The following is a 23,595-nucleotide window of genomic DNA, read 5'->3' on the forward strand; positions in this document are numbered from 1 at the left end:
TGAAGTTTTACCCTGTCCTATGCTGGATGTCCTTGAAGGCAGCTGCTGCCTCTTCAGTTCTGCTGTATTTTGGTTGTTTGTGCTTCAAAAATTGGCTTTGGGAATTATGCTGTATAATTCAGTTTCTTGCATTATCTTCATTTAGCTGTTTCTTATTTATGTTTACCTTTATTCACAAGTATAAGGATTATTGACTGAAAGGTCCTGAAGGATCATTAACACCTTGGTAAATATGGTGTGAATGAAGAGTCTTTAAAAGGTGGTGGCATCAATTGTTGACCCAGTCAAAATACCAGCACAAAGCATGGAAATGTTAGTTTTATATGCATTTTCTATTCAGTATTCAGATCTGCAGTGTGCTGTGTGATGTCTCAGTGTTTTACTGTGTAGAGAGAATGGCTGATGCTTTAGAAATTCTGGCTTATACTGCTGTGGCCAGTGAAAGTTTATTGCCAGATAAACAAGTTCTTTCTGTGGAGCATGACTACTTGTAGGCTCAGTACCCTGGTTGCACTGATATAAACCAGCAGTGGGCCGGCTGGTAATCAGCTGGGCTAAACAGCTCCCAGAGCACCAGGCAGCTTGAGATCAAACTGTGGCAACAAACGAGATCTGCCTTTGTTTCAGAGCTTTTAAATCTGGCAGCAGTGAAGCAGGCTTCCCTAGTGTGCCCAGCTTTATTTCCCAAGATGTAATTTATTCCTTGATCACTGACCTGAGTAAATCAATTAAAACTTGTGTGTGTGTAACAAGGCTTTGATGTAAGGTAATTGATCAGGATGTGCAGACAAATGAGAAAGGCATGAGACAGATTTTAAAGTAGAAGACCGAAATGTGATTAAGTTTTTTTTTGATGTGGCGTGGTGGTAGCTAAATTCCCATCTTGTGTAGTAACAGGCTTTTCTCTGGGTGCTGTGGTGTTAAACACTTCTCTTTGCTCATATCCAGGTTAATCTTTTTTCAGCTTGTCTTTTTGGAAACATGTCACGTCTCCATCCTTTTCATCTGGAAGGGAGGTTAAGGATGAGAATCTCAAAATGCAAAGACTATCAGTCGTCCACCTCTTTCAGTAGGCTAATATAGTTCACTAATGAATTATTTCCTGCACCTTGGCTACCTCTGGAAACTGGTCCCTTTTCAGTTCCTTTGTGGGGTGCTGTCCCCACAAGTTGGGATGACAAACATGTAAATACTTCCTGTGCTCTTCTAAGTGCCTCATAAACCATAGGGACCGACTTTAGATCAGCCAGAAGCACTGGAAGGTGCAGCTAAAAGGGAGTGAGCACCTTGCCAGGCTTTCCTGCAGAGAAAAGGTCCTCCCTTACCCCAAAATGGGCAATGGGTGTGTGGACACAGTCCACACAGCATGTCTGCTGCCCGAGTGAGCGTGTGTGTGTGAGGAGTGGCAGGAGAACCAGCCCCTGCCAAGGACCCAGCCTTCTAGTTTACCTCTCCACAGTATTTTTAGTTATAATAATTTCTTGCTCTTGTTTTTCCTCCCCAGAAAAATGATACCTTGGCTCAAGCCGCGTGTGAACTACTGGGAATTGATGAGTTGTTTGTGATCCTGAATCCGAAGTGAGGGCAGGTATTGCTCACTGCAAGCTCTCTCCTTTCAGGCACAGAGGAAGACTGTGGTTAGACAGAGATAGTGCTAAAGGCAATCCTGCCTCCGATATATTGCAGCTGTGTTAATTACCAAAGAGTGGGAACAGCCTTGCCCTCCCAGCTATGGGTGTGATAAAGGAGTGAGTTAGTAGGTAAAGAGTCAGTTGGAGTCTGCTGGTTGTGCTGAGAGGGGGAAGGGACAGGAGGCTGTGCAAGGGCAGAAAGGGTAAGATGCTGTATGAGGGACAGACAGGGTTAGGCAGCCGTGCTAGGGACAGAGCAGTCAGCTGGGACTGCAGAAGGAAGAGAGAAGGAGAGAAAGAGCCAGAGCTGTGGGGAGATGCCCATAGGATTGCTACATAGAAAAGGTATGAAAGATGTCTAGATAACATGATGCCTGGTGCTTGAAGCCCCCTGAGGTTTTTAATGAAGCACTCTGAGTGTCGTGGCCATCTTGACAACGACAGAAGACCTGATGAAAAACAGTGTTGCTGAATCCTATTTTTAGCTTCTGTCCTATGGTGGTGTTTTTGTTGTTGTTTGATTGCTTGTGGCTTTTTTAGATTTGGACTGCTTCTGTCAGGGGTCGTGGTCTGTCAGAACAGCTTTGTTGTGTGTTTATCCTGTTGGTGTTGCTTGGTGCCCCAGCCCTGACTTGGTGCCCCATGGCTGATGTACCCTGATGTGTTGTTGGTGTGACTGGCACTCTGCTGTTGCCAGGTCCCTTGTACGATCACCATGTTGCCTTGGGCACATTAATGTCTTGGTGTTGCTGTCTGTTGTACGTGGCACACCCTTGGAGAGCTGTTTGCTCCTGTGCAGCCGTGTCCTGCCCTGGTGCAGTGCCTGGCTGCATTTACCCCGCGCTGCCAATTGCTGCAGCCACCCCACAGGGTACTGGCCACCACCCAGGAGCTGCTGGAGGGACACAGAACAGGCCACTCTCCCCACTCAGCACTCCCTAGGGTTGCTAGGATGGCTTCACCTCTGCAGGCTGGTTTGACTCACCTGCCCCTCCAGCAGTCTCTGTGCTCGTGTGGGACTGCACATAGCAGCTTCCCAGCTGCCGTGGTGTCCTGTCCCAGGAATCCATCAGTAACCACAGCATAGCCTCCTCCCTTTGCTGGTAACTCATGGTGGTACCATCATTACATGCTGGTGCTTCTTGGGCACCAGTCACCATCAATATTGAGGTATTTTGTAGGTTGTTACATTCTCCCCTCCAGGCTCTTGCAAATACTGCTGCTGTCACTACACTTCATTGTCCTGGATGAAGTCAGATGGGGTGATTCTCTAATGTAGAGGGCATACAGATACATCCCATGGTTTGGTGTGCCAGTTGCTAGTCCAGTGGTTTATTTCTGTTGGGTTTGGTGTTGATGATCCCAGCCTTCCCTCTCTGCTTGGTCAGGTAACAGGACTTGTTGTCCATGAAGCATCCATCCATAGTGGTCTGCAAGGTGCTTTTGTCACCTGCTCATTGAAAAAAATTTTTTTTTCTGGGAATGTTTGGTTTAAACTGCTAACTGCTTGGTAAAAATATTCTTTATTGACTATGTGTCTGTGCACTTTTTTTTTTTTTTTCCTTTAAGTTTTCCTCTTTGCTTCCTGGTTTTATTCATGCCCTGGGCTAGGCTTGCTGTCAGATAGGTGCGGGAAGTTGATGCAAATCCTCTGCCCGTGGTGTGGACCAAGTTCTCATCTTTGCCTCTGTTATTCTTAATGCCTTCTTTCATCTCCTCGAGTCCCTTCCCTTGTCACACTGACAGCTAAATTGGAAACCAACTGCAACTCTGCTCTAGCAGTGTTTTGCCTGAGGTGCCAACAATCTACTAAAACTGACTCAGATCATGATTTTAATTGGTTTGATTTTTGCCAGTGGCTTTAGAAAGAAAGCAAGCTATTTTAGTCCTTCTTCATCCTTGGTCAATTTTATTAATCTGTCTGGTTTTACAAACCTGAAAGACTTTGAGGAGAGATGGATGCTGGGGAGTGCGGCTCACCCTGCAGTGCTGATGCACCCGTGGTATTGGGTTTCTAGTGGGCACTAATATTGTGACATGGGCATGCAGAAAGCTGCCATTTTGAGGGGACATGGCACTTACTGATTGCTGTAAGGAGGTGTTTTTCATGTAAGAGTGGAGGCATTAGAATGCTAATTTTTCACTTTGGTTTTAGTTCTAGTTGTGATATTTTTCTCCTTGGACTGCTGGCCCTTGCTTTTAGAACCAAGGGAGGATAATTTGGTGCCCATAAGTGCAGAGATGAGTGATGACGTGTTTGTGCTGTTCTACTGTGGGACAGGAGCAGTCAGTTTACCTTCATTTTGAATGCTTTGATTCTTTGGCTGACACCAGAGATGTTGAAACGACTCACTCGTGCAGATAGTGAATGATGCATGGGCACAGGTTTGGTGTCTGAAAGCATTTTCATGAGGGTGCCTCCAGGCACACTGGTTAAAGAGCCTACCCTCCTTCTGCACACGCATCTGTGCACTGAAAGGACAGATACCCTTCTCTGAGGGTCCTTGCAGCTTCTTTCAGCCTCTTACCACCTCCTGCCTCCCCAGCTGCAGTTCACTGCTCTCTTGGCTGGGCTGAGAGAACAGATTATGGATAACTTGAATGCCAGTGAGAATTGTTTGAGTATCAAAACAACAGTGACATCCTGAATTGTATAAATTCACTCTCCTGCCCTCCTCCTGGGGGCTTTAGCTAGCTCAGTTATTAGGAGGATTTGGAGAGAATTATACCAAGGACAAGGTGAGATATCTCAGAAGAGGCCCTTTCCCCAGGACCTTTGTCCCAGGCGTTTATTCTTCGAATTTCCAGGGGGGAAGGAGAGAGAACAAAGGAAGGGAAGACAATTTATAGCCTCCCGGTCAGAGGAGAGATAGCTGGACCACAGCCAATGAGGTCAAAGAAGGAAGTAAGGGTCACTCTAAGTGGTAAGGGACTCCAGGGGGTCAGGAGGGAGAGACCATTCTCCAAGAGAATTATAACACTGAATAGAATATATTGAATTAAAAATATGCCCGCAGCTTTTTCTTTCTGTTCAAGAGCTCCTGTTGAGTGCAAACTTTGGCTCAACATGATTGATGGTTTGAGTGTCCCTTCAGTTTGAGGCTGGGTTTGTTGAACTGTGGTGGTTTAAGCTTGTATGAAATGTGATCAACAACAAAGTTCAGGCTCTGGTTAATTTGAAGTTTGTCCTTTCCATGAGACATATTTGTTCAATTACATTACCTGCTAATTGTATTTCTGAGCAATTTCTTGCAGAGACCTATAACTGTGTGTTCTTGATATGAAAACTGCATTATTCTCTCGAGGAGATAATCAGTTAGTGATGTACTGAGCTCAGCTCATGCTGTCTGCTCTTTGCATCTGCGGCAAAAGCTGAATTTTAGTGGTAGAGGAGAACTTGTCTATTTTCTCCTTTATTACGCAAGTGTTTACTGGAAGACTTTTCCTTGCAAATAGATGAATTGGTTGTGATTATTTTTCCCTACCCTAAGTTATTTAAAAAAACCATAATTTATCATGAATTTTTTTGTGCTATTTAAAACCCAACAAACTGAAATAGCTATGAGCCATGCAGTTCATTGTTAGAAAGCTCTTCTGAATCAGAAAACCATGTCTCTTGAAAATGCATGACTTTGAAACACCAATCCTGTTGACTGGTGCTGGATTTTGGAGGTAGAGGTGGAGGAGTTTGTGCTTTCCTGGCATGTGAAGAGTATCTTCTTTCCCAGCCTCATCAGGAAAGGCAGCTTTTGGAGGGAATACAAGTCCTTTCCAGAAGTGGTGCTGAGGCCAAAGGAGGCTCTTGACTTCTCGTGGTATTAATGGGCTGAAATGGAAAATGGGAAGCCTTGACAGGGCTGGTGAGTTGGCATAAAATTCAGCCTTTAAATTATGGTTTGGTACCACAAAACGCTGATGGCACTGAGGCTCCTGGGGCATGGTAGGCAGAACCCCCTCCTCCAATAAAAGTTTATTTCTTTTTCCTGCATCAATGTTTATGATTTTTCCCTTGCCACCCTCCAGACAGCAGTGACCCAGTTTTAGGGTTCTGGGTATTTATGGGAGATGGGGGTGAGGATAAAATTAGGGTATGAATCTGGTGTTCAGTGCCCTTCACAGATCCATTGCTGTGGATCCTCTGTGGGTGTCATGTGTGCTGGGTAATTTTATTCACCCTCTTAATCACCAGGGGGTTGGGAACTGTCAGAAAAAGGACAGTGGGTGACAGTGAAGGCTTCTCTGTGGCCACAGCCCGGTCCAGTTTGAGCTGGTCCTGCCGTCCCCCATCTAAGGTGGTGTGCCCAGTGTGTCTGGCCAGGGGCTTCAGCACTGGTCTGTGGTCCATCCTTACTCCAGGTTCATGGGCTTCTTAAGGAGGAGCTGGCTAAACAGGAAGTAGTGCACAGTGGTTATGGAGAGATGATTTATAATCCTGTCTCATCCGAAGTAATAACCCCCCCAATAAACTGTACATAACCTATCAGAAATGACATTTTAGAGAATACTTATCCAAAGCCCGAAATGTTGTGGCACACTGAGTCCTCTGCCTGAGAAAAAACAGGTATGTTGTAATGAAAACCATTTCAATCAGATATTTGATCTTTATAAAGGTGAAGAGCTGGGTATTGTAGTTGACTGGCATCCTAAGTTCCCAGCTTTTAAATTGCAACCAAAATGTAATGCCTGTACTTCTGAAGGTTTCTGTGGTTTTGTTATATGTTTTTTTTAAACTGGGGACATAGTGGTCAGGGTATTCTGCAGGTTGTTACATCCATATGTTAAATGATCAAATAGTTTGTGTCTTGGTTTAGAGCAGAAGGGACCGTGGAATGTATTGCTGCACTTGCAGAGCCACTGGATGCTGAGAGTTGTCTTTAAAATGGTCAAGTCCTTTTTCAGTGTAAATCATGGATTGTGTGAAAGCTTTCCTTAATTGAATAGTATCTAGTTAATATTTAAAATTTCAGGGGTTTTTCTTTGCTTCATGTGTACAGGCACCATTGCAGTGCTTTCACACTGAAAGCAGATCCTCAAAAGACAAGATTTTCCAGGCTACTTAGCTAAGTAAATTCTTCTCACTAATAATAAGGTCTGCAAAACCTGGCACTTCTCATTTCAGTGGAAAAACTTTTCAATGACCATGTGTACCATCAGATTGTCTTTATTCTTTTATGCAAGGAAATCTATCTACATAACACTCCAGCTGTTCATTTTTTGTTGTGTTTTTAGTAGCAGTATTACTATTAAATAGCTATTGATAAAACTTCTCCACAGATCAGGATTAGCTGAAAAATGTGTTGCTTGAGCACCGAGAAGGCAGCCAGCCTTGAAAGCAAAAATGTCAGAGGAGAACTGTACATTAAACAGCTGACATTCAGATGGGCAGTACAGACTCAGGATTATACAGTTACTGCTCATCATTGACTTTAGTTTTTGTCTTTGTCTCCTGAAAACCCTTCTAGGCATCTTTCAAAATAGCATCTTTCTGTCCCTGAATATGTTTAGAAAAGCTTAGCTGCTGAAGAATCTTAGCATGAAATCTTAATGCTTTTCATTGAAGGGAAGAGTATATACCTTACAAGGGCACTCATTTTCTTTTCCAGTACTCTCATGTATTCATTGTGTCATTTTCTGGGAAACCATTCTCCCTCTGAAGTTTCTACAGTGGTTGTGGGTTGGTTTTGTCATCAGGCTGTTGTGATCTAGTGCATTTTACTTGTCCAAGTTTCTGTTTTTCTGTTCATGGTAAAGAAGCCTGGGCTAAACCTGCAAGTCCTCAGTGGTGCTGTGATGGAGTTGCCCTGTAAATACCTGCCTGTGGTTTGTTTACCTGGTTGTGGAATGTTTCTTGTGTGGTTGTAGTGCTTTTGACTGTTAGGTGGTTGCAAGCAAAGCAGAGGGGAAGGAGAGTGTCTGGAGCTGAACTAATCCTCAGCAAATACCTGTGAGTTCTTAAATGACAGTGGTAAGACAGAATTGAAGAAGACCAAGAATCTGGAGATGCAAAAAATTGTCTTTGACAGGAGACCCCTGTAGGTGCACAGCTTTCGCTCTCCTAAGTAACTTTGTTCTGACTACAAAATCAATATTTCTGTGGGTTTTGTTGCTTTATACCATTGAATTTGGATTTTGAGGCATGATCATGCTGGGAAAGGCCTGCAAAGGGACAGGACCTGTCCAGACCGTGGGATGCTAAAGTACCCTGTGAACAAGGGAGAGGAAGTATCTGCAGGGCACCCCAGGATGCTCTGCATTTGTGACTCCATCTGTGCACGGGCTGGCACATCTGCATGTCAAACACAGCTCTGTGCAGTCACTGCCTTGGGGTCTGGGGCCTGTGTCTGTCAGCTCACTGCTGTGCCCTGTGCTGAGCCCTTCCTCTGGTTGGAATATGGAATACACAGCCCTCGTTTAAGGGGAGAGGAGCTGGCACTTCCCTGCAGCGTTCTGCAGTCAGATGTATGGTGCGCTGCAGATGTACCCCTAAAGGGGCCAGGAAAACACAGTCACACAGGTGCTCTTCATCTGGCTGCAATACAGAGGTGCAGTTTAAAATTTCTACACAAGCAAACCTTCCTACATCTAAAGACCAGGTTTTTGAGCAGTGCTTCACACCTGCTGCTCCCCAAGATCCCCGTGTGTCCAGACCACCTGAGCAGGGCACCAAAGGGTTTCTTGCCCTGAATAGCCTGTGTTGTCCCTGCTTCTTCAAACACTCCAGAAAATGCAGTAAAAAGAGGCCTCGGAGAAGTAGCTCTTAGAGCTCAGGACAGGCCCCTGGCACAGGAAGGGAGAGGGTAGTGAAGCCTTGGGCAGGAATGTCTCTGGCCATTCACTGTTTCAGGGGTCCATGGCAGGTAATTTGGGGCTGGCTTTGCAGGCAGGCTGGGCATCACCACCAGGTGGATTAGCACGGGATGGCCCTCTGGAATTTCCCAGGGGTTTTCACAGCATCTGCCTTTGGACCTCACACCGAGAGCCTGTGGTGGGTGAGAGACCACGGTAGTCAGGAGGCTGATCAAGTCCTGCCTCTTTCCCTGGATTGATCAGAGAGCCTTGGCTCCTGGAGCTGCAGTGTGGCTGGAAACGTCTGTACTAAAGTGTCTTTGTGCTTTGATCTGTTGTTTTCTCAGCTGACTCCCTGTGGGCCCTTTTCCTTGTGTCCTACCTCCTTTCTCCACAGCTGCCAACCTTTAATCTCCCCCACTCAACACCCTTATTTCCTCCACAGGTGCTAATGTCTAACCTGTATTTAGCCTGGAGTTTGCCTCTGCTTTTGTCAGATCTGGTGAAGGGATTGTGTGCCAAAGACTTGTTCAATCTTTCCTAATAAAATAGCCAAAGAAATGACAGAGTTCTTTCTGTCCTCAAACCACCATGGCTATAACAGTGCTACCCTTGGAGACGTGAATTTGTCTGACTGTGTGCAGAACAGGCCCGTAACTGATGCAATTCAGTGCTTTTTACTTAATTTCTTACAATTATGCTGGTAAATTGGAACTTTTGAGAGAGCTTTTACTTGTTACACATATGCAGATGCCTTGCTATTTGTCTGCAGTCCTGCATTATAGCAATTCCAGTCATCAGCCTGTAATGTCTTCACGTTAATTACTCCTTTTGTGAAATGAGATTGGCAAATGAATCTTCATCAAGCAACTGATGAGTACCTCTGAGTTTGTAATTTAAACCTAAGGTTAATAAGGCCAGGTCCTGGTGGGAATCAACTAGTGGTATTTGTTGTAAAGGTAATGAATCTCTTTCCAGTTTGCATGCTTCCATTTTCAGAGACTGGCTAAAATAGTAACCAGAAGCAGATGTGAAGTATGTTATCCACTCTGTAGATGTTAATTACATCTGTGTAGAATAAACAAATCTCACTTCTTTAGAAATCCAGGTGTGTGCCTTCTGAAAACGTTGAGAAGGCTCATTCTCCTTGCAGTGATGGTGCTGAGTAGTTACTAAATATGTGTTCCTGGTGTTTCAGAGCACCATGCTGTCTTTGGGCTTTCATCAGACAAATTTTCTGTTTTCTGTTGTTCTCTTATCACTTGTGGTTCGCTTGAGCAGGCTTATTTGGCATCTGAGCCTTGTGTTAATCTGTGCACAGATGTGACTGTGGCCAGTGGCTGTGAGGCAACTGTCCAAGCCTGGGAAAACAGGACTCAGATATGCCCCTGTTCTGCTTTCCTTCATAGAGGTATTAAAATGGTACCTCTTTCCTAGTGGATCCATTAAAATGCTAGTGATTTCTATTCCATAGTGCAAACAAGCCCCAGATGAAGTCCTGGCTGGGTTTGTGTGGTCTGTGCAGGTCACCTGCTTTCAGGAGAAAAGAGCTGTTCCATGGAGCAGGAGCCCTCAGAGTTTGCCTCCTCCTATCCCATTCTGCCTGGAAGTTGAGCTCAGCCTGCATCCAGAGTGGGAGGTGCTCACCTTTCTGAAAAAGGCAGTGTGTTTCTTGGTGGTGTTTGCATTTCATGTCTTGATTAAAAAAAAAAAAAAAAACCACTTGCATTTCTTATGCCCTGCATTTCTTATGCCCTGCTTATGGATGTTGAAGATCTCAAAGACAGTATGCAAATGATTTTCAGATGAGACTTCTTAGCATCAGAGGGATTAAAAGATTAGCTAGAGCCATCTCTGTGCCTGAGCTGACTTGCTGACTGTGGTCCCCTGTGTGTGGCACTAACTTGTCAATCCTAGACTTGGAACTACCTGTTACGCTGCAATAGAATTTCTGCAAGGTTTTAGTGCAGCAAATCATATTTTACTGTAATTTATTGCTTCCCAGTTAATGTGAGTTATAGATACTCATTAACCTTGGAATAAATACTAATTTTTACTCTTGCAATTATAAGGCAGTATTAGGATATAATTTAAATCAGCTTTAATATAGAATGTTAAGAAAAATAATCAGGATTTTAAATGTAAATGACACATATTTAAATGGGAACTCTTTACTATATAATTATTAGTCCGTATGCCCTACATGTCTAGATTACATGTGAATGTTTTTTGTGCATTAAGCGTGAAGTAATCAGAGGTAGATGATGTCTTGAAGGTAATAAAATCAATTCATTGTGTTAATGTATTCATGTTCAAAAGCAGGTGAAGACTCTCAAAAGCATTTTCCAGGGAGAACATGGTTTGCAAAGAGATGGAGCAGGGGGGAGAAAGGAAAACCAGTTGGGATGGTAGTGTCATAGCTAGTAACATAAAATCAAAACAATGCATATCAGAAATGTAAAATGCTTGTATAAAAATAGGAGGATATTTGTAAAGCTGTTACATAGAACTAGTGCTGTTCCTTGAGTCCCCTTGCTGCTGCTCCTCAGTCCAGCTCTTTGCTGGAGCTCCCATTCAGGTTTGAATGGGTGTGGATTTGGGAATAGCTCCTTGGGGCAGTGTCCAAGTGACTTTGTTGTTCTCACATCATTATGTAAAAGTAATGCAAGTTCTGTACACAGACATCAGTTCTGCTTTGCACTGAGACCTGAGTAAGGATAATCATTCAGATAGCTTTCATATATGCCTATGGATTATTAGATTCTGGTACTTATCATAATGAAGCTTAGCAGGCAGTTCTGGAGTTATTCTTACAAAGCTGTCGATAGAGGACTTTGAGAAGAGGTGCTGGAACACATGCATCGAAAGGAACAAACAGTTTTGGTATGGTCAGTACTTTGTTGTAAAGCATTTAAGTACAGGATGCTGTGCATGCCTGACTTTGCGATGGTAGTGTGTTTGAAGCTGATGATTAGGACATTAAAAACTATTTTTGGGGAGTTTGCCACAATAAAAGAACAAGCGGGGACAAACCTATTGGCAGATGTTCCCCAGTGGAAGCACTTGAGCAGTAGGTCTTGTTAGGAAGATGCTGTCTTTCATAGTCCTTGGTCCAAAACCCAGGAGTTTGTGCTTGGTGATGGATATCTGCAGTCATTTTCCGAGGTGCAGAAATATCCGTGAAGTTAAATTATTTGGATTTATCTAAACAAAATAAAGTATAAGAGCAATGATGCAAATATATCTAAGTAGGACTCTGCCTTCCTAGCTGAAATTGTCTCCCTTGTTAGCTTGCACTGCTGATCCAATTCACCATAGCAGCATTTCCTGGAAAATGCAAGGTGAAGTATAAGTCCTTAGGCTTTTAGTTTCTTAGTTACAACAAATTATACTCAACCTCTAAGTTTGTTGAAAATATGACATCCCAGTTTAGTTTCTTAGGGGACAGTGCTGTGGTCTGTCAAATATTTTCATCTGTGTAAAGCTTGAACTGAGCAAAGTCAGTGGGACTTCAAAAATGTTGAGTTTCTGCAATTTTATGGAAAGTGATGTGTAAAGGAAAAGGACCCAAACCAGCACCTTCAGTGAGACAGAGGGGTCACACCTCATCTCTTACGTTCAGAGAACTGGTCAGATGCTGATGTGATTGCATCCTCGAGTCAGAACCACATGTCCAGCCAGGCAGACCAGAAACTGGAGAAAAGTGGGTGTTGTGGTTTGAAAGCAAAATGAATGAGAGGCTCCAAGTCAGAGATATAATTTAATAAGAAGAAAGGTAAAAAGGTAAAAGTAAAGTAAAATAAATACAATAACGCAAAGGATCACTGACAGAGTCAGAATACAACCTGAGCAGGATGGTGGAAGCAGTCCAGGTGAGGTGCTCTTCCTGAAGCAGTGATCCTGTAGAAAGGTCTGGTAGCCCTGCTCCTCTGGGAATCCAGTGGATAAGTGCCCTTGCACTGTCCCACATACCAGCTTATATCCAGGTGAGAATGCTTGGCTCCTCCCTCTGGGCAGAGCATCTCACAATGGGATGAGGAGTGTGAAGTGGGTCCTTGATGGCCCATTAAACAGAGATAACCCCTGGAGGGAGTTACCTGTGACTCATGGGCCAGGCGTTAATGGGCCATTAGCAGAAGACACCCCAAAGGCCATTAGCAGAAGAGGCAGGGGGCTTGGGAAAACACTAGCCCACCTGGTTTCAACAGTTCATGAAGATGGTGATAGAATAAATACTTTGTGTACATCCTACACTGCAACCCAGGACAGTGGGAAAATATTGTAAGCTAGAATGTGCACAGACACTGCAGATGCCGGTAAGGGGGAGATGTTGGGGGAAAAAGTGATCAGTCAAGAAAAATACAATCATCATTTCTCCTTATGCAGAGCAGCTTGTTTGTTAGCTGTGCTATTAAGCACTGTAAATCTAGATAAAGGTTCTAATCCCATCTAAATTCATTGCAAAACTCCTCTGCAGACTTCAATGAGACTAGAACTCTTTTCATCACTAGTTCAGAATTTCTTTACTTGGAGCCACGTGCATGTGGGGAGGGAATGGAGAATTAAAGGAGAGTGTGTTTTGAATTGGAGAGCAAATTCACAAACACTTGTGTGTAAGAGGGAGAAACAATCTCGTCTTTGCTACTGCAAAGGAATATTTATCCACTTGCTTTGCCTATATCCCAGCTGAGGAAAAGGTTTAAATGAGTTTCTTCAGGAGCTGGATACTGAATGCAGCTTCATTCTGCCCCAGTGTGGCTGTTATTTTGGAAGGAGAGAACTGTTACCTGTGCTAGGGCTTCTTTCTTTTATGAGCACTGGCACAGGTCATGGATGGTGACTTAGGAGTTGTAGCTTTTTGTGCTAAAAGGAGTTTATACAGGCCATTGTTTTGCTTTAAAAACTAAGCATCTTACTCCTCTGTAACTGGAGAGAGGCTGCATAAATCACATTTGATGGCATTGGGTCCATCTCTGTACTGATACAGACGGATATTTCAGACCTAGGAAGTATTTCTCAAGGGCAAAATATTTTCTTGTGCACTGAACCCATCCTTCCCTTCCCTTTACCCTAAAGTATACCTGCTGAAAACTGAATGCTGTGTGTATAATCAGCAAGTGACTGTGTCTGTTAAAAAGCAGAGCATTTTGCCTCTTCTCTCTGTTCTGGCTATGGGTGCAGCCAGGTTTTCAGATGGATGAAGAAATGAGCAGATTCTCAGTGTGTCTTCCATGCTTGGCCCAGGTTTGGGGAGAAAATGTCTAGTGTGTGGAAGGAGTAAAAGGGATTATTAACTCTGGCTGTTGGTGGTGTTTTGTTCCCCTGAGCAGTGCTGGGCTGTCTCTGCTGGGAATGAGGGGCTCAGGCTGGAGCTGTGGCTGGCCCAGGTGAGGTTGATGTGTTATGAAGCCAGGGATACCGATAATAAGAGAGGGTTTGACTGAGACAGTCATAGATACGACCAGTATGGTTAATTTTACGAAGTCCCTCTATTACGTGCAATGCAGCAACTTATATACTATTCTACATTGTTTATACGTGTAACAACTTTTTCATTGGTACACAGCAAAGGAAAGAATGTAAACAGACATTGTTTGGTTTACTTTTAAGGTGGTTAACACCTGCATAATAATAATTCTATTCAATAACCTTCAACACCCTATTAACTTTTTCAAACACCTTAATATCTATTTCTAGCTGCGCCACAGCTGACTGAGAATTTTCTCCTGCGTCACAGGCCTAAAGCCTCTGGTTAGGCCTTAGCTAGGCCTCAGGTTAGGCCTCAGTCAAGGTAGTTCAATATCTATATATAAATCATGTTTTCTTTCCCTAAAAAATTTAGCAACAGATCCCCATTTTTTCTTTCGAACTACCTAGACTGAGTCAAAGGCATGACTAATTACATTTTGTCATTTTGTATATACTTTAAAACATAGGACATAACTATTTATATAACTATAATAACAATAAAAAAAAAGGTTTAAAATAGATTAAGTCTTAAATTTAACTAGCAAAACCACATAAATTGAGTTATTTATCAAAAGAAATATTAACTACTAGGGTTTTTTATGTTATTTTTTAACTGTAAAAGCTGCCTGTAGATTAAAATGGTCAAACAAATTTATATAACACAAAAAACCCAAAAACCCCAAGCTATAAGTCCTTGTACACAAAACAAAAAGATGGTTGCAGTCTTGACACTTGTTTAATTTTTTGTGCTCACTTTTTCATTTTTAAAGCTGTTAGAGATTTTGTTTTTAACATGATTTTTGCATTCATTGCAATAATTTTCTTGTGTTTTATACCTGTGAAAACATGAACAAGCTCTTTGCCATAGGTTAGTAAAAAACTGTACTTTGAATTAAAAATGCACAACTTTTGTTCAAACTTGAAATCTATCAGGAAAAGTTTTACATGCAACAACTGAAAATCTCCCAAATGACAAACAGTTAACAACTGTCAAACAACAACACATGTAAATTTAAATGATTGCCAATTACCAAAATGCAGTCTCATTGTCCCAGATTCTGCAACAGCTGAAAAACTCTTTTTCAGTGAAGACCTGGGTATCCTTTCCCGGGCAAGGCTCCCAAATTTACTCCAAAAGTTGGTCCAGCTGTCATATTTATAAGGTCAAATTGTCAAGTCAAAGTGACTTGTATTTGGTTTTTTGATGCAGAAACACCTGGGTTTGTTGATCACATCTCCTCTAGTTAAAGTCAAGGTGTAGCCAGGACCCGGCTTTATCTAGAGTAATATTTTTAAAACATTTTTAAAACAAAGCTTTTAATAACAACAATTATGAAATACTTAAACAATTAAAAAACATAAAAAAGAATTTTGAAGTGTATCATGATACAATTTACAGTACTTATTATTTAAAATTTATTATTTTAAACTTATCTTAATTTAAAACTTTACTTATTATTTTAAAACTTAACTTATTATACAAAACCCCTATAAAATAGCTTATAACCAACAACAATTATAATGTGAAAATTATTTTTCTATTTACAGATTTTTTAGTTTCATTATAGCTGTGTTTTTTGAAGCCTTCTTATTTAAAAAAAAAAACAAAAAACTAAATTTTGCAAATTAGATTAGTATATCAACAAAACTTATATTTAAAACCTACATATAATAAAGCTTTAAATTTATAAAATATAAATCTATTTTTTAGACTTTATCAATCCTTATTTTAAATTTAACTCTATTTAACAACTTTTAATTTAGCTTATATTTAAAAAGCTTAAACTTAAAACCTTTAATTTAGCTTATATTTAAAAAGCTTAAACTTAAACCCATATAAAATTATTTTTAATATCAATACAATATTAAAACACAAATTAACTTGGATTTAAATACATCAAATCTACAATCCTTCCCCATACTATGATGGGCTCATGCACAATGAAAAAACAAATGATTGCTGTTTTTCTTTCAGATTTTTTGTTTGTGATCATGCAGCTGCTTTGCAACATTTATATATTTGCTTCTGAATTTAGAAAACCTGTAATTTTGATTGATTTATTATCATTTGGCCTGAATGCAGTTACTCCTAACCCGAGGGTTACTGTCATCCGTGGTGTCTCTCTCCCTTCTCTTTGTACCTGAAGGGATACAGCTTGCTGTGTTTGTATCAGTGTTGCTTGTGGGCAGGGTCAGGCTCCCCGGCATTTGGTCTGAGGGGGTGACACCTTGGAGAATCTCTCCGCCCTGGCCACGCCTGCTCCCTGCTTGCATTGCCTCCGCCTGCCCTGATCCTGCCTGCGCTGGCTCCGCCTGCCACCGCTGTTGCTGTGCAAGGCGAGGCTGGCTCCCCCCGCGTGGGGGAGAGGCAGGTCCATGCCGCCTCACTCCTGTCTCTGCCTTGCACTCTGGTGTTGCTTGTGCCGGCCCGACGCCGTCCGCAGGGGTGTTCTCTTTTGACCCATTCCTCGGAGGCTGCCCTGTCTCACTCTCTCTTGGGATTTCTCTCACCCGGAGCGATCTTGTTGCTTGAGCTCCATCCCGCTTGCTTCGTTCCTGTTGCAAAGGTTTCTGGGGTTTGTAGTACATAGTTCTGCGCCTGCTCTGTTTGTCCCACACTCCCCGGACCCCGCTGTCCCCAGCAGCCCCTGCCATCCGGCCCGTGCCACCCCCCCACAGCCCATGCCAGTGCCGGCGCCGGGCTGCTGCTGTGTGGTGAGCGCTGCGCTGGTGCTGCGGGGCTGCACCAGGGCTGTTGTCGCTGTCACGGCTGCTCCGCTGCAGCTGCTGTGTGAGGAGGCGAGGCCCCACCTTTTCAGCGTGGGCTCTGCTGCAACTAAACAAAAATGCCAGTTTGCTTAACTTTCATTTCTTCTTGGCCCACAGGGTCACTGCTTTAACTCACACTCCTTCAGTTTTTTATCTCTCATAGAGAGAATATAATAAAGAAGCCACACAGCTGCACTAAGATCAGCATCCATGTTTTGTCTTTGTGCTGTTTCTGAGCTGTTTCCCCACTGCGACTTACCTTCTGGCCACGGGATAGCACTGACGCTTTTCAAATGGTCGGCCCTGCGACTCCAACCCTCTCGCTCCTTCCGCTTGGTCCGTCCGGTCTCAGCTCGCTCCGCTTATAAACCGGTTCTGCTTCAGGTCCAAGCAAGGAGACTCAATGAGTTCTTAACACATCTAAGCTAGAACTCATGCGGTTCTTCCTGCATGCAAGGTAGAATCTGCCCGAGAACTCTCACCACAATTAAAACAGAGCTCTCATAACACACACATCTAGACAGTTTTCTGCATTTAAGCAAACGCATTTAAGCGAACAAACGCATTTAAACTAAGTGGTTCCTGTTCAGGCGCCATTATGAAGCCAGGGATACTGATAATAAGAGAGGGTTAGACTGAGACAGTCATAGATACGACCAGTATGGTTAATTTTACGAAGTCCCTCTATTACGTGCAATGCAGCAACTTATATACTATTCTACGTGGTTTATACATGTAGCAACTTTTTCATTGGTACACAGCAAAGGAAAGAATGTAAACACACATTGTTTGGTTTACTTTTAAGGTGGCTAACACCTGCATACTAACAATTCTGTTCAATAACCTTCAACACCCTATTAACTTTTTCAAACACCTTAATATCTATTTCTAGCTGCGCCACAGCTGACTGAGAATTTTCTCCTGCGTCACAGGCCTAAAGCCTCTGGTTAGGCCTTAGCTAGGCCTCAGGTTAGGCCTCAGTCAAGGTAGTTCAATATCTATATATAAATCATGTTTTCTTTCCCTAAAAAATTTAGCAACAGATGTGGCCAAGGTTCAGACCCTGGGCATCCTGTCCTGCACCTGAACAGCCAGCCCTGCACAGTGACTGCTCCTTCCCAGATCCTGAGCACTCCCTGCTCCAAACTGAGTTAAGGGCTGGACTTGAAAGGATTATTTGTGCACAGAGCAAGGAGCAGCCCCGTTAATTGAGTGATTCGCTTTGTTTAATTTTTGATTTAGTGAGAATGCTGAAGTGATGAATCAGTGAACCATGCTAAGATGTAATCTGGAAATATCGTTTATATGATGAGTAGTCCCTTTTAATACAGTCTGATCTGAAAATTAAATTTATTTTGTAATTGATTTCTGCTGCAGGAAGAGCTACTAGTGTCCAAAGCAGTACAATTAAAAAGGAAAAACAAGAGAGGGGGGGAAAAAGAAGGCCTGTAGCTGTGGGCTGATGAGCTAAACAAGTGGTGTTATCTGCTCTTCAGAAGGGCTGCTGCAAGTATGGGATAAGTGCAGCTGAGCCAGTGTGGAGCGTTTGGTGGGAGAGGCTGTGCCTCAGTCAAAAGTGCTGGTATGACTTAGAGAGCAAGAAACCCCAGTGTTAATTTACTGGATTGATGCTGTCTCAAGGAGCACCTGGGGGACAGCAGTGTGGCTTTTGCAGTTCAGAATAGTTTCCACCACTTATTAGACTTCCTAAATTTTGAGGAGTTTTTTCATGTGTTTGGAACCTGCCATGAAGTGAATTTATATTAAAAAGAACAAGATACAAAGATAAAATAACCAAACCCCAAAGCACCAAACAATCCCCCAAAAAACACCTTCACCCCTCCAAACTTCAAAAGATCAACCTGAAACCAAATACTTGAAGCATTTAAATGCAAGCAGCCACATCTCTGAGGCTGTAGGCTTTACATAAACACTCTGAGGCACTACACAACCTTCCATTCCTGCACAGACTGAATATCACATCCTGCGTGTGTTGTCTTTTCTGCTCTGGCTTTTCTGGCTAAACCTGCAGTGCTGTAAAGTTCAAGTGGATTTGTGGTGCAAGCAGGATGTGCTGGTGCTGTTAGAAACAGGATGTTTCCTGACCTTTCCACAGTGGCAGACATGGTATTAGGGGTACTTGCACTCCTGTTTTCCCAGATCTGTGTGTGTGCACAGCTGGAATGACAGTGCTGAGGGGAGTGCAGGATCTGTTGGTGATGGAGGGACCAGCACAGAGCAGAGCTGGGAGGGGGAGCAGCCTGGGCAGCAGCTGGGAAGGGACTGTCAGGGAGGGTGTCCCTGCATGTGTGGGGACTGCAGGAGGGGTCCCTGCCCAGGACATGGGACAGTGTGTGCTGGGGTGCAGGCTGCTGTGCCCCACGAGCACCATAGTGATTCACAGGCCAGCAGAAACTGTGATCAGGCACTTCCCATGCCATGGGGCTGTGGGTGCTGTAAGGAAATCTCTAGTGAGGGCTACCTGGATAAATAAAAAAGAGACTGACCAAAGAAACGCAGGTTCTAATCAATGTGATTAACACTGCGCAACTCCTCTATTTCAAGAGAAATGGCGTCTTTTATACACTTCTATATAGTTTACAATTCGGATAGCTCATTCATTGGCACACAGCAAGAGAAAGAATGAAAACACACACTATGTAACTTACAGTTAAGGTGGCTACACATGTGCCTACTAACTACTTTACTCAGTGACCTTAAATCCCTATTATCTTTCTAAACACCTTAACATCTATTTCCAGCTGCGCCACACACCTGATGGAATTTTAGCTGCGCAACAGGCTTCAAGGCCTCACCAAGGCCTCAGGTCAGAACTCAGTCACAGTAGTTCAAACTCTTGATATAAATCATGACCTCCTGATTTAAGAAAATCAGCAACAAATCCCCCTTTTTCTTTTTGAACTACCCAGACTGAGTTGAAGGTGCGACTAACTACTTTTTGCATACACTTTAACAAACAAGGCACTACTACTAATATAACTACAGCAATGATGAGTACAATGGTCCCAAGACGGATCAAATCTTTGATCCAACCAGTAAAACCAAATGAACTGATCCACTTGTTGAAAGGAGAATCAACCACTACAATTTGTCCCATGTTACGCCTTAGCCGATCAAGTTGTTGATAGATTGACCGTGAGTGATCTGACAAATTCATGCAGCACATGCCTTCAAACTCCTCACAACCATGCCCTTGGGCAAGGAGCAAGAAGTCGATGGCGGCTTTGTTTTGGAGCACTGCATGGCGGACTGTTCTGACATCTGCAGCAAGTTCACTCAGAAGTTTAGATGTTATATTAATTTGTTTAGATGTCCAGCACGCTAAGGTTTGTAACTGGATGAGAGCTTGCGCTGATGCAACTCCCGGAGTAAAGATCGAAGCCACTATTACAGTTGGACTTCCCCACAGTGATACTGTGGATTTACATCCAGGATCTAATTCAATGGCTTCACGTTTGGATCGTGAAAATTTCGTAATTTGATGAATGGAAGGAGCAAACAGGCTTAATTTCCCAAAATAACATGGGCCCCCTGCAGCTCTCTTGGGTACTGCAGACCACGCTCGATCCCCACAGATGAGGAAAATTCCCGGTGGTAATTTTCTTGCAGCATCTTGTGGTGGTGCTACAAGTTGAGTCCAATTGTTGCAGTATTCTGCATAACTATAATACAATGGAGATTTTGGAAACAACCAAGTGTTGCCATTCTTGGACTGTCTCTCATGTCCAAACATCAGGCAATAGTTGCCTGGTACAGAGCCAAGAAGATCGAATTCCTGCGGCTCCGCACTTACCACTTTTAGATCTTGCGTGATGGCAACAGCTTGCGCTCCCAAATCATTTCGGGGAATTTTGTGAACTTCACACCAATTTTCAGAGTGTTTGTGAGTGGACCCGACGGGCTGATTACACCATGTGTTCCAAGCTTCTGACAAGTTAGAATAGATTTTCGCTTGTGTCAGACTTTTGAACTCTGCCATGGAAAGCAATGGAACTCCAATCAAACAGGTGCGAAACGGACTGGACGGTGTCGCTAACGACAAGCAAAATGAATCTTGTCCAGTTCGATTGGCCCATGTGACCCACATGTTCTCTCTCTGGTCTACATCGAGCACTCCAATCACTCCTTGCATCAAACCAATGGAAATGACAAGTAGTTCAAACGACATCATTTCACTGATACTTTTGGTTCCTTTTTCCAGTTTGTCCTAAAAATTCTTAACTTAACTTATAACTTAGCTTAATTTTTAGATTCTTAACTTATAACTTAAATTTTTAACTTAAACTAACTTAAAATAACTTTTACTATATACTTATATAATTACTAAATTCACACACTCTAAAACTAATTTTTATCAAACTCTGAATAATCAGAGGGTTGGCAATTGTCCAAAAATGCTCAAGGTGAATCGTTGTCCTCTTGATTGTCTTCGTTGTCTGATGGTATTCTCGTTGAAGGACACGTGCGGGTAAATCGACTCGACACTCAGACAGGACCAGCTTCTGTGAATACACACATACATTCTCGACCATTAAACAACACTTGACTTGGTCCCTGCCATTCACCCGTCTGCATATTTTTATAGTAAACACAAAGTCCTGGAATTGCCTCTTGACCTTCTGCTAAACATAAATGTTTTAAAACAAACAAAACCTTATATAATCTAATAACTACATCAGTGTCATCTGTCTGTTTCTGCTTTACAAGATATTGTTTGAGGGTGTAATCTGCGCTTTCAACAATAGCTTGACCTGTGGTAAGAGACTCTGGCATGGAAATGACTACCACTCCCCACTCAGATTCCTGAACCACCTGAGCTGGCTCGATCTCCAATCCAGCATGAGAGGAAACCAATCCAAACACCACACAAAACCAGCTTAGGTCTAGACCTGTGGGAGAATGAGGGATCCCTGTGGTATGCTTCACTCCCCATACTCGTTGACCGACATAAGCTGGACCATTGTCGGTCTTAATTTCCACAGGCACACCCATGACTGCAAAACAAGCAGACAGATGCCTTTCTACATGCAAACTCTTTTCCCTTGGCTGTGCTATTGCCTAAATAGATTTTGAGTAGCGTGGACGTAATTCAATCTCCCAAACTCTGGGACATGAGTTACATCCATCTGCCACAACTCTAAAGCTTTCAGTCCCTTTGGGTTTTGTGCCCAGCCTCAGTCCAGATCCATGATGACTGAGGGCAGGCATGCACTCAAAAGAATCTGAAATTGTCGGTGCAAGGCTCATGCATTTTGATGGAATGTCTCTTGATGGAATGTCTCATTGTCTCATGACTGTTGCGAGCCTTTTTAAACTTGTTTTCGGGATTTTCGGGAGGAGCATGCACAACACAGCTGACGCCAGCATCAGCTCGTACATTGCCTTCTCCCAAACTCTGTTGCACTGATGACTCTGAATGTGCATCACACAGAAGACATGGTGGCGTTGATTCTGTCTTCATCTCTTGCGGGAATGCTGATGTCTGCTGTTTCTTTCCTGTCTATTTCAACAATTCTGTCTCTGCCTTTCCTTATCAAGGCAGCAAAAGCGTCTGTCCTGCGCATGACACAACTCTTTGGCTGCACTGGCAGAAACACCCACTCAATGACAGTTTCTGTGGCGTTAGATTCAATTTTCCACAGATTCTATTTAATTTTCAAAATCAGACTTTTCAATTTTCAAAATTTTTCAAAAATTAAACTTATCATTTTTCATTTTTCTGTTCAGAACGGTTCTCTCCCCCTTTTTCTTTTGCCATTGAAAGACGATGGTAAGAGGAGAAGTTTTAGCATTGGTTTGGAAAAGTGTTGACTGAAGAAGTTTTACATGTCGTGCTGTTCTTGGAGTTTTTCGACTTCTTGCAAGCTTTGGTGGCGTGACTGTCAGCATCGCATGTTGTGCACCACACCACAGGTTTTTGGCATGATCGCCTGATGTGACTTGACTCACCACATCGGGAGCAAATCGCTCTGGATGGCTTGTTGTGATGAGAAGACTTTTTCTTTTTCTTTGATCTTTTCTTATCTGGGACCAGCCGCAGAGCTCTGAGAGCTAGTGATTGAGCCAATTGATGTACTTCAACAGGATAGGTGAGCTGCACAGAAGATGAAGCGTACAGTCCATGCCCAGTTAACATGTCGGGCTGGATGTTGTAAAATGGACCACCCACCTGTCGATGCCTGCTGGCCTCTTCTGCAGCCAGGCGCTGCCATTGTCGCTCAAAGATGAGAAGCTGCAATGGTGTGAGAAGCAAAGATGCAATGCTGATACAGTCAGCTGGGCAAAGAAGGTTAACTGTGTAGATGTGGTGAATGATGTTTTGCGCTGCTTCAGATCTGAGTCCATATGTTTTGACAGTCTCTTTGGCTTTCCGGAGCACTTTCCAATTTAAAGGTTTCCACTTGGCAGCATTGTTTACAATGACAACAGGATCAGCTGCATCCCAATTCTCACGTTCCACAATTGGGTTACTTGAAGATGCAGATGTTGAAGCACCAGGGACTGATGACACTTCTGGCGAAGGAACAGGTGAAGGATTGGAAGGTGTTTGTTGTTCTTGTAGTTTTGGCATTTTAATAAATTTGGACATAATTTGTTGCAGTACAGAATTGTAGTGTTTAAATGATTTGCGCTGTTCTTGTTGTTCCACAGCGACACACGGTGGCTGTTCTTGCGATCGCTGTCTGTCACGGGCTGCAAAAGCTGATATTCAATTTTTCTTAGTGTCTGAATCCGAATCGGAATCAGAAGGGAGAGGACGCTGTGATGGTTCTGGACTGCGCGATCGTGGTGAAGCTGTGCGAGCGATGGTTGCCAGGTGACGCGACGCTGTGTCTCCCCCCGCGGTGGACGGAGACTGCGCCGTGTCAGATGACGCCGTGCGCCGACGGATGACATCACTCACATCCGGGTCGCTGTG

General features: G+C 43.2%; 1 protein-coding gene across 3 annotated transcripts in view; it reads left to right on the plus strand.

Annotated features, from left to right (window-relative positions):
* LOC310922231 (fibroblast growth factor 13) overlaps positions 1-23,595 on the plus strand; it is a gene marked incomplete at its 5' end in the record, with an annotated part of 329,490 nt that overhangs the window by 14,062 nt on the left and 291,833 nt on the right. The gene's annotated exons all lie outside the window — the stretch shown is intronic.

The sequence above is a fragment of the Zosterops lateralis genome, assembly GCF_965231275.1.
Source record: "Zosterops lateralis genome assembly, chromosome: W".
Lineage (NCBI taxonomy): Eukaryota > Metazoa > Chordata > Aves > Passeriformes > Zosteropidae > Zosterops > Zosterops lateralis.